We start from the raw sequence: 16,899 nt of genomic DNA on the forward strand, positions 1-16,899 counted from the left end.
ATTTCACCAAATATCTTATCTATACATAGAAGACAAAACAACTACATCTTCACTGAACAATATTTGGGTTGGTCCCATGTTTCAAAAGCTTATTTCTCTCACATTTTTTGCACAAATCTGTTTACATCCATTAGTGAGCATTTCTTTGCCAAGAAAATCTATCCATCTGACAGCTGTGGCATATCAAGAAGCTGATTAAACAGCATGATCATTACGCAGGTGCACCTTGTGCTTGGGACAAAAGGCCACTCAAATGTGCAGTTTTGTCACAACACAATGCCACAGATGTCTCAAGTTGAGGGAGCGTGCAATTGGCATGCTGACTGCAGGAATGTCCACCGAAGCTGTTGCCAGATAATTTAACATTACATTTTCTACCATATGCTGCTTTCAATGTCGTTTTTGGCCTCACAACCGCAGACCATGTGTATGGTGTCGTGTATGCGAGCAGTTTGCTGATGTCAACGTTGTGAACAGAGTGCCCCATGGTGGCGGTGGGGTTATGGTATGGGCAGGCATAATCTACGGACAACGAACACAATTGCATTTTATCGATGGCACTTTGAATGGACATTGCCGTGACGAGATCCTGAGGACCATTTTTTAGAATTTTTTTTTTTGGGTTATTTGTGACCAACAGATGCATATCTGTATTCCCAGTCATGTGAAATCCATAGATTAGTGCCTAATGAATTTATTTCAATTGACTGATTTCCTTATATGAACTCTAACTCAGTAAAATCTTTGAAATTGTTGCATGTTGCATTTATATTTTTGTTCAGTATACATCCAAACAGTAGAGTAGAATTGTCTATTGTCCCTATAAAAGTATCATCTCTCCATCAAATGAAACTGAACATCTATGAAGTAAGCCCATCCCATTATACAGAGTGATCATGGCAGTGGTTTTCTTCAGAGTGATCCTGTACATTCTTTCCAATGACTGTTTTCTAGTTGAACTTGCACTTATGAAGTTTCAGGTTTCGGCCACATGCATAGCCATTCCCACATTTGTTGCACACAAACACTTTGACACCAAACTAAATGACTTGTCTGGGAGAATCTCTTGCCACTTCACAAGCATATGGTCTATTCTGTGTGATTTATTCATGTGGTTTATAAGAGTACACTTTATCGTGAAACCTTTTCCACAAATGCAACAGTTAAATGGTCTCTCACCTGTGTGACTGAGGCATGTGCATATCAAATGTAGCCTTCATCGTGAAACTTTTACCACAAATATGACAGTTGAATGTTTCTCCTATGTGTAAGTGTAACGGATGTGAAATGGCTAGCTAGTTAGCGGGTACGCGCTAGTAGCATTTCAATCAGTTACGTCACTTGCTCTGAGACTTAAGTAGTGTTGCCCCTTGCTCTGCAAGGGCCGCGGCCTTTGTGGAGCGATGGGTAACGATGCTTTGTGGGCGACCGTTGTTGATGTGTGCAGAGGGTCCCTGGTTCGCGCCCGTGTCAGGGCGAGGGGACGCACTAAAGTTATACTGTTACATTGGTGCCGTGACCCGGATCACTGGTTGCTGCGGAAAAAGGAGGAGGTTGAAAGGGGGGTGAGTGTAACGGATGTGAAATGGCTAGCTAGTTAGCGGGTACGCGCTAGTAGCATTTCAATCAGTTACGTCACTTGCTCTGAGACTTAAGTAGTGTTGCCCCTTGCTCTGCAAGGGCCGCGGCCTTTGTGGAGCGATGGGTAACGATGCTTCGTGGGCGACCGTTGTTGATGTGTGCAGAGAGTCCCTGGTTCGCGCCCGTGTCGGGGCGAGGGGACGCACTAAAGTTATACTGTTACATATGTGCTGATACAGCACAGATTTGTGATAACAGCCTTTACCACAGTGGCTGCAGACGTGACTTTGAAGTTAAGAGGGCAAGTGAATCATCTTCTGTTTCTTGACGTAGGCACGCAATGATGCGAGGTAAAGCCTTCCCCACATATATTACACACGTAAGGCTTTTCACCATTGTGACTGTGCTGACGTATCTTAAGGATTGTTAATTGGGTGAAACCTTTACCACCAGTAGTACAAACGTACAATTTCTGCCCTGTGTGAGAAAGCTTGTGTCTTGAGATTGCCTGGGTTACAGAACTTTTTACCACATATTACAGGCAAAAGATTGTTCACCAATATGTACGATCGTGCCATTTGAGCCTGGTTGCATCAGAGAGATGTTTGCCACAAACATAACAGACATACTGGTAGTCTCTTTTTCTGGTATGGATGGAGGCCATATGTCATTTGAGAGCACTTGCACCCCAGAAGCATGCCACATGAATTACAGACAAGTTCTTGTCCAGTGTGCATGGTTTGGCCTTTCAAAAGTGTACGAGATGAAAACACTTTCCGCATACGTCACAGACGTTTTCTCTCTGGTATGGGCAAACGTGCTTTGAGCTGGCTTGCACAACAGTAACTCTTACCCATAAACCACAGACAAAAGGTTTCTGTCCAGTTTGTAAAGTCATATGATCTTTGAGACTGGTTGAAAGACGGAAACCTTTGCCACACATCACAGCGATAAGCCCTTGCTTTAGGAGTTGCACTCTACTGGATAAGGATGAAAGGAAAATCTTGCAACAGGTTTCACAGCAATACTTCTCCTTCGAGTGCTCTGCTTTATGAAGATCCCATTGATACCATGACTGAAAGGTCTTAGACAGCAGCTGTATGCCCTTTCCGGGTGATCACTGAAGCTGTGCCTTTTTAGAGCACGTTCCACACAGAATATTTTTCACATGTTGTGCAGGTGTTCTGAGTTGGGTTAAGCTCACTGTGTTTGACCTAACTACTTCTCAAAGCAAACATCTTCCCACAATCTGCGCATTTGAAGGTCTTCTCTTTAGAAAGCACCACCAAGAGGTGATTACTACACCCTGTCTTTGTACGAAAACCTTTCCCACACTGCAGGCAACTAAAGGGTTTGATGTGAGAATTAAGGTGGGCTTAAGCATATCTCCAATTGAAACACTTTCCACTAAAGTCGCAAATGAAGGGCTTCTTCACTGCTCCAGTGAGAGCGCTTCTATCCGAACTTTGGGCTGTATTTAAAGAATCACCATTCTGCACATTATCTCCAATCCTGCCTGGGTTTGGTTCTGTATTTGAGGGATGGCCGTCTTGTTTCTCTGGGTCTGATGCAGGTGAGATCTGGGGATTAAGGTGAACTTCCTCTTGATGATCAAATTCAGAGAGCAATACCACATCTGCAACAGAGAGGGACATTGTGGTTGCTGAGGCATAAATGTAAAACAAACTACTGCATTACATATATGAATGAGATTGTGGATATGAATGACCATTTCTCCTAAATAACTTTAACAGCAATGTACCCACCCTAAAAAAGTATTCCTTAATAGTCTAATGGTGACATTTACCCCAATAAATGCATAGGAACACTAATTTTAAATGGTGTTTTGACTGATTGTCCTGAGTATTCCTAATCATAAAAAGTCACTCAAAAGTTGTCTAAATGGTAGTGGTACCACAATGGCATTAGCTGACTGATTCAAGTAATATGTTTCATAAAATTGCACCATACAATACGGCTAATGGACTTGATTGTGTCCACACGTATTCAGTGTAGTCTTGTCGACGTCTCCAGTAGCTTACCTTCCACACTGGGCATCTTCTCCATTCCTGCCTGAGTTTGGCTCAGTGTTTCTCTGGTCATCTTGTGTCTGAGTCAGCCCCAGGGGAGGTCTGGGAGTAAAAATCCTCTTCCTCTTGATGAGCCTCCTCAGAGAGAGGGTCAGAGCAGTAGTTGTAGAAATGAATACTGTATCATAAAAAATCAGTATGTGTAAAAAATAAGACATGCAACAACACCAAAAATATTCCACATTATAAATCTGCTAGCTAAGAATTTAACTTCAGTGTTTGATACTTGTAAAATGTATTCTCTTTTTGGACATGGATAGTGTTAGGATTTATGTTTATGCACTATAGCCTGCTAGCATATTGTTTGAAGATGAATATTGTTTTGTTACACACACACACACACACACACACACACACACACACACACACACACACACACACACGTGTGTGTGTAGGTGTGTAAAGACTGACCAACATTGAGTGACAGGCCATAAAAGCTGTGGTCAATCTGGAGAGGGGAGGGGTGCATATCTCTAAGCCAACCAGGGAGGGTAGGGCACTGGACAATACCATATTAGGAACTGTTTCAGTGTAGAATCGACAGACACAAGACGGATTTAATCTACCCAACAACCAGATGAGGACAGAGGAGAGCACTAAGGGACTTAGACAAGTCCGGGTGCCAGCATAGGCTGGGCAAAGTCTAAACCGCGCTCAGCCTCTACTGTGATATGCCAACAAACGCGTTGGAACTACGTCATCACGGTATAAGAACAACTGTTTACGTACTTCCTGCCAGTTCCCTGTTTTACCCTGCGCGGTGATACAGCGAACCCGTATATACGAAAATTGCATTTACCGCTTGAGTTTAATTAAAATACTTAAAATATATTCGGTGACTCTGAATCACATTTTGTCCTGACACCAGATTTGAACTGACGCAAATCTCTTTCAATAGAAATAAGCCTAGTATTGACATCATGCAATACACATGTGCACTGTTCATGTTGATATCATTATCTGTTCAGGTAGCTAGCTAAGTGGGTTATTAAGTAGGGAGGGAGTACAAATTGAACTAGTCTAGAACACTTGCTGGTTTTGGCCGACAAGTTATACATTTCTACACAATTAGCATAATTCATTTTACACACACACACCTTTAATGACCAATGATCAATCTAGGCAGACGCTTTTATTCTCTGATATAGCCTATGGGTGTGTACCTTTTGGTGCGCCTTCCACCTCAGTCTCTTTTTCCCGACTGACACTCATGCCTGTGGAAGTCTTCTACCTTTTCACCATTATCACGTTCATTAACATCGCCCTTTTTTCCAACATCTTCATGAATATTGTATCTGAAAGATTAAAATATGAAGTTAGAGCGACCTAGCAGGTTTCAATTGATGTTCAGGTAGCTAACTAGGTAGGTGGGCCAACGAGAGTAGTCACAGATGAGGTGGAGTATCTGGTTCAGTAACAGTTAACGCGTTAGCAAGGTAACCTTAGCTGGTAAAAGTTTGTAGCTATCTAGTTTGCTAGCCAGCCACGTTTTCACCAGCAAACTCGTTTTTCGGCCCAAATGTGTAGTCACTGTCTTGGTTTTGGTCACACGAAGTTAATTCTTCAGCAAACTAATTTCCTTATTCAGCTGAACCAACATCAGACTCATAACAGCAGCAGAGGAGTCTTCTCATCGGCAACTAATACCTAGACAATGGTGGATAATTGTGTCTGAAAAGTCTCGTTACTCAACATTGCTGCAAGCGAAAACAATTATATTCATGATATATGAAATCACGCTTCTCAAAAAGTATTGAATATAATTTCGATTACTGTTAAGTATCGATGCGAGGAAATCTTTTTTAATATATCTTTTACATGTTTATTTATTATACAAAAATCAACTTACATCAACTACATCAAACATGTCTAACAAAACAACAGGTATTAACAAGAAAATACTAAAACATACAAAAAATATCAATAAAATAATTTAAAAAATAAACAATTTTAGTGCAATTGTATTCACTCTGAAAAAAACTTATTATAACGATTCAGGAAGATGTCATTCTTGTGGTTATTCACTAGGGTTAACGTTTTAATAAGATAGTTGAATTCAATCAGAAACATTTGTAATTTTGGTATAGAATTTTGGCATTTTTGTTTGTGTATGAAGTATTTGGCAACTAGAATAAAAAAAAATGAACAATCATTTCAGTGGTCTTGTTATCATTGCAATAGTAACATATTATATCTTTCATGTCAGAAACATAGGCAGTGTTCATAATGGTAAATAAGTATTTTGCAAGGTTTTCCCAAAATTCTGACAAATTTACATTCAAAGAACAAGTGAGACAGATTCTCACCTTCTTTTTCACAGGAAACGCAGATATCAATAGCCACAAATTTGGATATCATAGAATTACATGGATATATCTTATGTAAAAGTGCACTTCCTTAACTTTGTTTGGTATACAGTATTTGTAAGGTCTTAACCATGCATTTTTCCAGACAATGTCAGGAATAAGCATGTTCCAGAAAAACGTTCCTCTCGGTGTAAGTTGGTTTTGTGAATGAAGAATTTGTCTTATATATTTATTACAACAAGATCTCTCAAGTAAGCCCACGCCTTCCAATCTGAGTTCTGGATAAACTTTGTGATCATTCCCAAAACTAAGATGAGTTTTCATTAGTGTAGTTAGACCACTGGGAAGAGCTTTGATCACAGAAATAAACTCTCTGAAAGGTATTGGAAACTCTTTCAATGTTATAAATTGTTCATATGTGAGAATATTACCCTTGTAGAAAATATCTATAGCTAATATCGCTAAACCAACATATGTTCAAGTTTTTCTTTAATCTTTATTTAACTAGGCAAGTTAGTTAAGAACCAATTCTTATTTTACAATGACGGCCTACCCCGACCAAACCCTCCCCTAACCCGGACAACATTGGGCCAACTGTGCACCACCCTATGGGACTCCCGATCACGGCCGGTTGTGATACAGCCCGGGATCGAACCAGGGTCTGTAGTGACGCTTCTAGCACAGATGCCGTGCCTTAGACCGCTGCGCCACTCGCACAATTGGCTTAGCGTCGTCCGGGTTAGGGAGGGTTTGGCCGGTATGGATATCCTTGTCTCATCGCGCTCCAGCGACTCATATGGCCGGCCGGGCGCAGTGCGCGCTAACGGAGGGGGGCGGGTGCACGGTGTTTCCTCTGACACATTGGTGCGGCTGGCTTCCGGGTTGGAGGCGCGCTGTGTTAAGAAGCAGTGCGGCTTGGTAGGGTTGTGCTTCGGAGGACGCATGGCTTTAGCGATGAGACAAGATAGTAATTACTAGCGATTGGATACCACGATAATCTGGGAGAAAAGGGGATAAAGCAAAAAAATAAAAAAGTTTTTCAAATTGTTTTGTTAATTACTTTATTTCAGTTTACTAAATCGTTTTTTCACGATTTGTTTTTGATTTAGTTCAGTTTCCGTTTACTATAATAACCTTGGTACAGTAGCGACTCATCATCCAGGGCAGGTGGGGCAGAGCCCACCCCACCTGTTTAGCTAAAAAAATATGTATATATTTTTTTGTTGCCTGTTTTGAATGTTATTTTGGCATTAATACATGTCACATATCAGTTTGCAAACAATGTAAAAGTTAAAAATAATTGAGTTAATAAAGCCCCAAACAAACATGGTCTCTTTTTTGCTTTCTTGAGTAAGGCAGCTCCAAAATGCAGGTGTTTCAGCCTAGCTCAGTGCTTTCTGTGGCGGTGGGGCAGTCAGCAGAAAATACGGAGTGTAGGGGTTGGTAACGTAATCTAGTTGCGCCGTGAAGTTTTCTGTCACTCATGGGGACAATACATCACTGCAAAATCAACAACAACAACAAAAAATCAAGCCCCTTGGGTGCTGCCATAGAGTTACACTAGAAGTGCCCATCCAATAAGGCTCAAGGTCATTGGCCACAGATAAAATTATATTAAATCACGTTATATCTACAGTAGCTTTGACAACATCATGCTTTCAAAATCTTAGGTAGCAAGCAGTCATCATCATGAAACAAGTCGACAATCTACTGGCAACTCATTTTCAATCCTTGTAATTTGAAAGGAAATAATGAACTGAAATTATAGATAAAATGTTACGGTGCTCATCGGCCATTGGACATAAACATTACCAGTGGTGGGAAAAAGTACCCAATTGTCATATTTAAGTATAGATATCTTAATGGAAAGTTACTCAAGTAAAAGCAAAAGTCAGCCAGTAAAATCCTACTTGAGTAAAAGTCTAAGTATTTTGTTCTAAATATACTTAAGTATCACAAGTAAATATAATTGCTAAAATATACTTAAGTATCAAAAGTAAAAGTATAAATTATTTCAAATTCCTTCTATTAAGCAAAGCAGGCACCACCATTATCTTGTTTTTAACACTCAGACATAATTTACAAAAAATGCATGTGTGTTTAGTGAGTCCACCAGATCAGAGGCAGAAGGGATGACCATGTGTTGTCTTGATAAGTGAGTGAATTTGACCATGTTCCTGTCCTGCTAAGCATTCAAAATGTAACAAGTACTTTTGGGTGTCAGGTAAAATGTAGAGTAAAAAGTACATTATTTTCTTTAGGAATTAAGTTAAGTAAAAGTAAAAGTTGTCCAAAGAAAGAAATAAAGTACAGATACCCCGAAAACGACTTAAGTAGTACTTTAAAGTATGTTTACATAAGTAGTTTTCACCACTGAACATTACACAACAAGTTGGAAATCGCAAATTCAACAATGAGTGGTTTGGAAGGAATCAGTGCCTAACTGCAAGCATTGAAAAGCAATCACTAGCCTGCTATTCAGTGGAGTGGGTGTGTGGTCCCAAGTCTGAGTTTAAGGTTCTCTTTTCCAAGCTTCAAAGGATAAATATTCAACATTGGCCATGCTGTCAATCCAGCATCACTTCTGCCACGTCCAAAACAACTGGAAACTCGGAACTGGGAAATCTCAGATTTCAGTGAGCGCCAACTGGGAAAATACGTTTTGAATGGTGATCCAACTCAGAATTGCAAGTTGGGAACTTGGGTCTCTTTCTAGAGCTCTGACCTGAAGATCACTGACGACATCATGATTCAACCTTGTCTTGAAAGCACCATAAATCCAGAGAATGACAGATTTTCATGACAAAGTTTGATGACAAACTTTGCCCATGAAGGACCGCAGCGCCACCTTCCTGTTCAAGTGAGCACAGCACAACAAGGTGAGTCCAAAGATGTATTGTATGCTGCTGCATAAATGATGTAGTATGACAGGGAGATATGAATACTGTAGTTAAGAAAGCAATACTAAGTATGTTGTGAAGTAACCTGTTAGTAGCCCATGTTCCTCACCCTAATAATTTGGTCCCTTTTCCCTTCATAATTTCACATAATGTTCTGACTTAGTGGTGCACATGTAGCCTATTGCCTGTTTTAGATAAATGTAATCATTGTACAGTTGAAGTCGGAAGTTTACATACACCTTAGCCAAATACATTTAAACTCAGTTTTTCACAATTACTGACATTTAATCCTAGTAAAAATGCCCTGTTTTAGGTCAGTTAGGATCACCACTTTATTTTAAGACTGTGAAATGTCAGAATAATAGTAGAGAGAATGATATATCACATTCCCAGTGGGTCAGAAGTTAACATACACTCAATTAGTATTTGGTATCATTGCCTTTAAATTGTTTAACTTGGGTCAAAAGTTTCAGGTAGCTTTCCACAAGCTTCACACAATACGTTTGGGGTCATTGTTCAAGTATGCTTGGGGTCATTGTTCATTTGGAAGACCCATTTGCGACCAAGCTTTAACTTCCTGACTGATGTCTTGAGATGTTGCTTCAATATATCCACATAATTTTCCTACCTCATGATGCCATCTATTTTGTGAAGTGCACCAGTCCCTCCTGCAGCAAAGCACCCGCACAACATGATGCACACCCCCTTCACAGTTGGGATGTGTTCTTCGGCTTGCAAGCCTCCCCCTTTTTCCTCCAAACAGTTCTATTTTTGTTTCATCAGACCAGAGGACATTTCTCCAAAAAGTACAATCTTTGTCCCCATGTGCAGTTGCAAACCGTAGTGTGGCTTTTTTATGTCGGTTTTGGAGCAGTGGCTTCTTCCTTGCTGAGCGGCCTTTCAAGTTATGTCGATATAGAACTCGTTTTACTGTGGATATAGATACTTTTGTAACGGTTTCCTCCAGCATCTTCACAAGGTCCTTTGCTGTTGTTCTGGGAGTGATTTGCACTTTTCGCACCAAAGTACGTTCATCTCTAGGAGACAGAACGCGTCTCCTTCCTGAGTGGTATGACGGCTGCGTGTTCCCATGGTGTTTATACTTGCGTACTATTGTTTGTACAGATGAATGTGGTACCTTCAGGTGTTCGGAAATTTCTCCCAGGGATGAACCAGACTTGTGAAGGTCTACAGTTTTTTTTCTGAGGTCTTGGCTGGTTTATTTTGATTTTCCCATGATGTCAAGCAAAGAGCCAATGAGTTTAAAGGTAGGCCTTGAAAAAACATCCACAGGTACACTTCCAATTGACTCAAATGATGTCAATTAGCCTATCAGAAGCTTCTAAAGCCATTACATAATTTTCTGGAATTTTCCAAGCTGTTTAAAGGCACAGTCAACTTAGTGTATGTTAACCTCTGACCCACTGGAATTGTGATACAGTGAATTATAAGTGAAATAATCTGTCTGTAAAGAATTGTTGGAAAAATGACTTGTGTCATGTACAAAGTAGATGTCCTAACCGACTTGCCAAAACAATAGTTTGTTAACAAGAAATTTGTGGAGTGGTTGAAAAACGAGTTTTAATGATTCCAACCTAAGTGTATGTAAACCTCCGACTTCAAATGTATATTGTAAGAGCTTTCACTGTCTTTTTATATGTCCCCTTTATTTATCCTACAGTTCTAACTTGGTGTACAGGGAGAATACTGTAAGAATGGCCCATGTTCTGAATTCTGTCGTGGTACATTTCAAAAGTGCCGAACAAATAGTTATATTGACTACGTCCGTTCTAGCTTGCTCATTAATGTCTAAAATTGAATTTACGGATTACCTCTTCTCTGCTCATCGTTCCCTTATGCCATAGTTTGTACATCTCAATTCTCAGTAGAATCCACATTTGTTTAAGCAAGTCAGCCACATTTGGTAAAGCAAGTCAGCCTTATCAGCTATGTTTTTTTTAAAGGCAGTAAATCAATCAATTTTCAATCAATTTTATTTTATATAGCCCTTCGTACATCAGCTAATATCTCGAAGTGCTGCACAGAAACCCAGCCTAAAACCCCAAACAGCTAGTAATGCAGGTGTAGAAGCACGGTGGCTAGGAAAAACTCCCTAGAAAGGCCAAAACCTAGGAAGAAACCTAGAGAGGAACCAGGCTATGAGGGGTGGCCAGTCCTCTTCTGGCTGTGCCGGGTGGAGATTATAACAGAACTATGCCAAGATGTTCAAAAATGTTCATAAGTGACAAGCATGGTCAAATAATAATCATGAATAATTTTCAGTTGGCTTTTCATAGCTGATCATTAAGAGTTGAAAAACAACAGGTCTGGGACAGGTGGCGGTTCCATAACCGCAGGCAGAACAGCTGAAACTGGAATAGCAGCAAGGCCAGGCGGACTGGGGACAGCAAGGAGTCACCACGGGCGGCAGTCCCGACGCATGGTCCAGGGCCCAGGTCCTCCGAGAGAAAGAAAGAGAGAAGGAGAAAATTAGAGAGAGCCAAGATTTTCAAAATGTTCATAAATGACAAGCATGGTCAAATAATAATCAGGAATAAATCTCAGTTGGCTTTTCATAGCCGATCATTAAGAGTTGAAAACAGCAGGTCTGGGACAGGTAGGGGTTTCGTAACCGCAGGCAGAAACAGTTGAAACTGGAATAGCAGCAAGGCCGGGCGGACTGGGGACAGCAAGGTGTCAGCATGCCCGGTAGTCCTGACGTATGGTCCTAGGGCTCAGGTTCTCAGAGAGAAAGAGAGAACGAGAGAATTAGAGAGAGCATACTTAAATTCACACAGGACACTGGATAAGACAGGAGAAGTATTCCAGGTATAACCAACTGACCCTAGCCCCCCGACACATAAACTACTGCAGCATAAATACTGGAGGCTGAGACAGGAGCGGTCAGGAGACACTGTGGCCCCATCCGAAGAAACCCCCGGACAGGGCCAAACAGGAAGGATATAACCCCACCCACTCTGCCAAAGCACAGCCCCCACACCACTAGATGAGTCTGTTTCGCTGCCAGACAAGGCTCCGCTGATAGCCAGGTGTAGCAGTGGTAAGAATTCACTCCATGTTGCTGAAAAGAAAGCTCTGCTGTTGGGACAGCTTTATATAGGCCCTAACAGTTTGTGGGCACTGTTTGTCACTGTTATAGTGCAATTAATGTATTGTTTAGTGTTGTGGCTTTACTGGCATGCATCTGCAACAGTTTTATTTTTTGCCCCACCACGATTTACATGCTAAAATCGCCACTGCCTTGGTGTAATATTTCCATTGTAGAGGGAACTGTAAAATCCCTTTTACATCCACCACATGGATTTGCACTGAACAAAAATATAAATGCAAAATGTAGAGTGTTGGTCCCATGTTTCATGAGCTGAAATAAAAGATTCCAGAAATGTTCCATACGCACAAAAAGCTTATTTCTCTCAAATGTTGTGCACCAATTTGTTTACGTCCCTGTTAGTGAGCATTTCTCCTTTGCCAAGATAATCGATCCACCTGACATGTGTGGCATATGAAGAAGCTGATTAAACAGCATGATCATTACACAGGTGCACCTTGTGCTGGGGACAATAAAAGACCACTCTAAAATGTGCAGTTTTGCCACACAACACAATGACACAGATGTTTCAAGTTTTGGGGGAGTATGCAATTGGCATGTCGACTGCAGGAACGTCCACCAGAGCTCTTGCCAGATAATTGAATGTTCATTTCTCGACCATAAGCCATCTCCAACGTCGTTTTAGAGAATTTGCCAGTACGTCCAACCGTCCTCACGACCGCAGACCATGTGTATCGCGTCGTGTGGACGGGCGGTTTGCTGATGGCAAAAGTTGTGAACAGGGTGCCCCATTGTGGCGGTGGGGTTATGGTATGGGCAGGCATAAGCTACGGACAACGAACACAATTGCATTTTATCGATGGTAATTTGAATGCATGGAAATATGGTGATGAGATCCTGAGGCCCATTGTGAGGCCCATTTTTTTTTAAGGTATCTGTGACCAACAGATGCATATCTGTATTCCCAGTCATGTGAAATTCATAGATTAGGGCCTAATGAAATATTTCAATTGACTGATTTCCTAATATGAACTGTAACTCAGTAAAATCTATGAAATTGTTGTATGCTGCATTTATATTTTTGTTCAACCTGACAGAGCTTGAGAGGATCTGCAGAAAAGAATGGGAGAAACTCCCCAAATACAGGTTTGCTAAGCTTGTAGCGTAATTTTTAAAATATATTTATTTTAATTTTGTCTTTATTTAAATAGGCAAGTCAGTTAAAAACGAATTCTTATTTACAATGACCACGTACCCCAACAAAACACCCTATCCCAGACGACGCCGGGCCAATTATGCGCCGCTCTATGGGACTCCAATTCATGGCAGGTTGTGATACAGCCTGGAATCAAACCAGGGTCTGTAGTGATGCCTCTAGCACTGAGATGTAGAGACTCATACTGTTGCGCCACTCGGGAGCCCCCGAGACTCGAGGATGTAAGACTCGAGGCTGTAATCGCTACCAAAGGTGCTTCAACAAAGTACTGAGTAAAGGTTCTGAATACTTACGTAAATAAGATATTTCTGTTTATTTTTTTATATATTTTTTCGAACATTTCTAGGAGCCTGTTTTCACTTTGTCATTATGGGGTACTGTGTGTAGATTGATGAGGGGGAAAAAAATATTTCATCCATTTTAGGATAAGGCTGTAATGTAACAATGTGGAAAAAGTCAAGGGGCCTGAATACTTTCTGAATGCAGTGTAAGTATCCTGCAGAAGACATACAAAACACTCAGACACATTAAATAAGGCAAGTAAGTACTGTGTGGTAGGCAAAATATAGACCTTGGAGGGACCCTATGATCCGTGGGACAGACTCCTGTTTCTGCTGAACTGAGACAGTTTTTAAGTAGAACTGTTACATCAATTCAGAAGGCACGGGAGGTCCTGGACATCTGGACATCACACTAAAGAGACATCAAAGTGAAAAACAGCCAGCCGTGCACAGGGTAAATGAAGGACAAAGCATCAATGCAATACTCTGTTAAACTGCATGCTACCATGTTGTGTTTCTACCATAATGTGTTATCATGTGTTGCTGCTCTGTTGTCTTCGGTCTCTCTTTATGTAGTGTTGTGGTGTCTCTCGTCATGATGTGTGTTTTGTCCTTATATATATTTTTTCATTTTTAATCTCAGCCCCCGTCCCCGCAGGAGGCCTTTTGGCTTGCGTCATTGTAAATAAGAATTTTTCTTAACTAACTTGCCTAGTTAAATAAAGGTTAAATTTAAAAAAATACACTGAGTTTCAGAAACATTAGGAACACCTTCCTAATATTGAGTTCCCTCAGAACAGCCTCAATTCGTTGGGGAGTTAACTGGGTGTCGAAAGCGTTTGACATAGATGCTGGTCAATGTTGACTCCAAGGCTTCCCACAGTTGTGTCAAGTTGTCAGGATGTCCTTTGAGTGATGGACCATTCTTGATACACACAGGAAACTGTTGAGTGTTAAAAATCAAGCTGCGTTGTAGTTATTGACATACTCAAACCAGTACGCCTGGCACCTACTACCATACCCTGTTCAAAGGCACTTAAATCTTTTGTTTTGCCCAATCATCCTCTGAATGGCACACATACAATCAATCAATAACATTTATTTATAAAACCCTTCTTACATCGGCTGATGTGACAAAGTGCTGTACAGAAACACAGCTTAAAACCACAAACAGCAAGCAATGCAGGTGTAGAATACACAATCCATGTCTCAATTGACTCAAGGCTTAAAAATAATTTCACCTGTCTCCTCCCCTTCATCTACATTTATTGAAATATATTTAACAGGTGACATCAATAAGGGATCATTGCTTTCACCTGGATAGTCTATGTCATGGAAAGAGCATTACTTATTTGCTCTATGATAAGAGATGTTTTTTTTTTTTTACAATGACAGTTTGTAATATTCCTCCCATTCAGAATGAACCTGTTTTTACTCCATGTCAGTTATCATATTTAGCACAATCCTCCTGTCACGTAGAGTAGGCCAGAAGGCTAAACTGGAAAACCAAACCTCTATCAAAATAAAAAGATGGCGGAGCCACAAAAGTACTTCTGTGCAAAGGTGTTTATTTACAAAGTGATTCCGGAACAAGAAACATCCCCACAGTACTGCCATCAAACGTCTACGTTATGGGACAGCTTAAAACAATGCTGCCCCATCCACAGCTCAATCCAAAATGCCTCTCAATGAACTGAAAGAGAGGCTCCTTTTGTAGGGCTAGCCCCTCCCCTCAGAACAATTAACCCTAATTAATTAAGCAATTAACTATACAAACCTACATTTTCCATGAACTAAACCTACTAAAGGATATACATTACAACACGTTTTTTAAACAATACCACAACATAACATTTACAACATTACATCACTACTGACTACTGATGAGCCATTTGGGACAGGCACTATAAAGTCAGCCTAATTCCCTTAGCTCGGGTCCTTTTCCAGCATACCCGGAAGCTACAGAGATGGAGAGAGAGAGGAACAGAACAAACAAACAAAGCGCTCATCCACAACATTAATAAGTATAATAAATATTGCATATCTTAAATATGAACACTGACAAGTGTGAAATGTATGTACTAAGACAGAAGTTAATTTGTGTGTCGACCCACATTGTTAACTTATCTTATAACGGAGCAGGGAGGAGTGATGAATGTGTGCGTGCGTTAAAGTACCAAATGCTGCCCGCGGCCAGTGACGGACTTCTACGTCACACCTACAAAGAAGACACGCTATTTTGTTCTCCAGCATTCTGACTTTCTATGTGATTAGTCAGTCAGATAGGTTAGGCCAGCTCCGTTATTTTACCCAGTCTCTGTTCAGGTGAAGAACTTGGCCAGCTTGAACAATTTGAAAACACTTGCTGTTCACTAGTCAAATAAGCTCTGCACACAAACACACAGCTCGGATGTTTCTTGCGTCAGATGAGTCTCCTCCAGCTACTGTCACAGACGCCAAGGCCATGGCAGTGTGGGATCCCTGGCAATGTGATTTTCACAAATTAGTCACAAATCAGCATGCCAGAGACACACACAGCCACAACAAAGGAGAACTCCACACTGCTTTAGTATCAGAAAACCCTACGACCCTCTTTTGCTTCTGTCCTCCTTCTCCATCTCCTTCCTCTCTCACGTTCCTTTCTCCCTCCCCTCTCCCATGCTCTGTTTAACGTTGGGTATTCCCTCATTAACTGCTACGCCTATATCAGGAACTCTCAAGCGCTCTGTGGAAGTTTTGGTCAGAAATAAAAAGATTACATAGCTGTTAATGATTAGCCTATGATTTGATGTCAAAGACGCCATAATCTCACAGCAGGTGTGAGGGAAATCAGCTGCAAGTTATAAAAGTGTTGAATAGTCAAAGAAAAAGCTCAGAACACAGTCCCACACATACCAGTCCAGGTACACTGTTGTTCCAAACATCCCCACGTACCAGCAATATCTCAAGTGTCGTATCCAGCCAAACACCTTGTGCCTGTCTCGATCTCTCTGGCATTCCCATGTGTGCAGAGAGGCTGTGTGACCTGTCAGAGCAGCCCCAGGCAGGGACCTTGGCTCTCCCCTTGTATTTTTATTGGTCCTGGCGGAGGACTGTGCATGTGAGCGCCACCTCCAGAATTTAATGAGAAGCACAAACCCCTCGTGGGAACACGTTCCCAGCAGCAGGTCATAGGGCTGCTTGTTAGAGAGAGACGTGAAGAGGAAGGTAAGAGTAATAAAGGCAGGGTTGACCGTGAGAAGGGAATAAATAGACTTATGTTTCCTTAGACTATCTACTGTATGCTGACACTGATGACATGGGTGATAGAATAGTACACTCTCAAGCGCAAATACCAGTAAAGTCAAAAGGTCACACATGAGCACATGCACACACACACACACACTTTCATAGAATGGGTCTTCTGGTGAGAACAGTACATACGGCATGTGGGGACTTGACCCTGTGGGATAGTC

General features: G+C 41.1%; 1 pseudogene; it reads right to left on the minus strand.

Moving 5' to 3' along the window:
- On the minus strand, positions 1-5,101 carry LOC129863227 (zinc finger protein 347-like; annotated as a pseudogene).
- Positions 5,102-16,899: the final 11,798 nt, after the last annotated feature.

Source organism: Salvelinus fontinalis, chromosome 10 (genome assembly GCF_029448725.1).
Source record: "Salvelinus fontinalis isolate EN_2023a chromosome 10, ASM2944872v1, whole genome shotgun sequence".
Classification (NCBI taxonomy): Eukaryota; Metazoa; Chordata; class Actinopteri; order Salmoniformes; family Salmonidae; genus Salvelinus; species Salvelinus fontinalis.